The sequence below is a fragment of the Oryctolagus cuniculus genome, chromosome 1 (assembly GCF_051225735.1).
Source record: "Oryctolagus cuniculus isolate XC-2025 breed Fujian yellow rabbit chromosome 1, ASM5122573v1, whole genome shotgun sequence".
Classification (NCBI taxonomy): Eukaryota; Metazoa; Chordata; class Mammalia; order Lagomorpha; family Leporidae; genus Oryctolagus; species Oryctolagus cuniculus.
Genome location: NC_142867.1, coordinates 193400118 through 193400882, shown reverse-complemented (window position 1 = coordinate 193400882; position 765 = coordinate 193400118).

The following is a 765-nucleotide window of genomic DNA, read 5'->3' as shown; positions in this document are numbered from 1 at the left end:
GCAGTGGAGGATGGCCCAAGTGCCACCGGCATGGTAGACCAGGAAGAAGCACCTGATTCCTGGCTTCATATGGGTGCAGCACTGGCCGTAGCAGCCACTTGGAGAGTGAACCAACGGAAGGAAGACCTTTCTGTCTGTCTCTCTCTCTCTCTCACCATCTATAACTCTACCTGTCAAATTAAAAAAAAAAGAAATATGCTTTCCCTTCACTAGATTAGATGGTTACCCTGTCCCTCGCTAGAGCTTCAGGCAAGACTCAAAGTGAATGTGGTCTGCAAGGTTCTCCCTCACACAGTATCACTAGTGGCATGGGCTGCCACAGTTTACTCTCACATGGCTCTCAGAAACTGATGTCTCCTCCAGCCCCCAGATGTGAGATTCATGTGTGGTGTCCCTGCTCACTGTTGTGTGACCTAGCTTTCTCTACAACTCTTCCTTGGGAGTACACGTCTTCTGCTTTTCTTCTGCTATCTTCCCTTAGAACCAACATGTCTCTTCTCTATTCAGCCATCTTGGAAACTCCTAGACTGTGTTCTGATTGTCTGCCTATAGTGGTTAAAAACTGGCAGGTAGAAGCCACAACATAGGTCACCAACAAAATATCAGGTGTGCTCTCTGTATTGTCATAATAAACAAAAATCCATTTTCCCCTTTACTCACAAACAAGTAATACCACAGAGAATTAAGGAGAGAAAGACTGGGCAGCCAACAGACTTCTGCAGAAGACCTAGGACTGCTAAGACATGAACATATACTGAAAAGCAG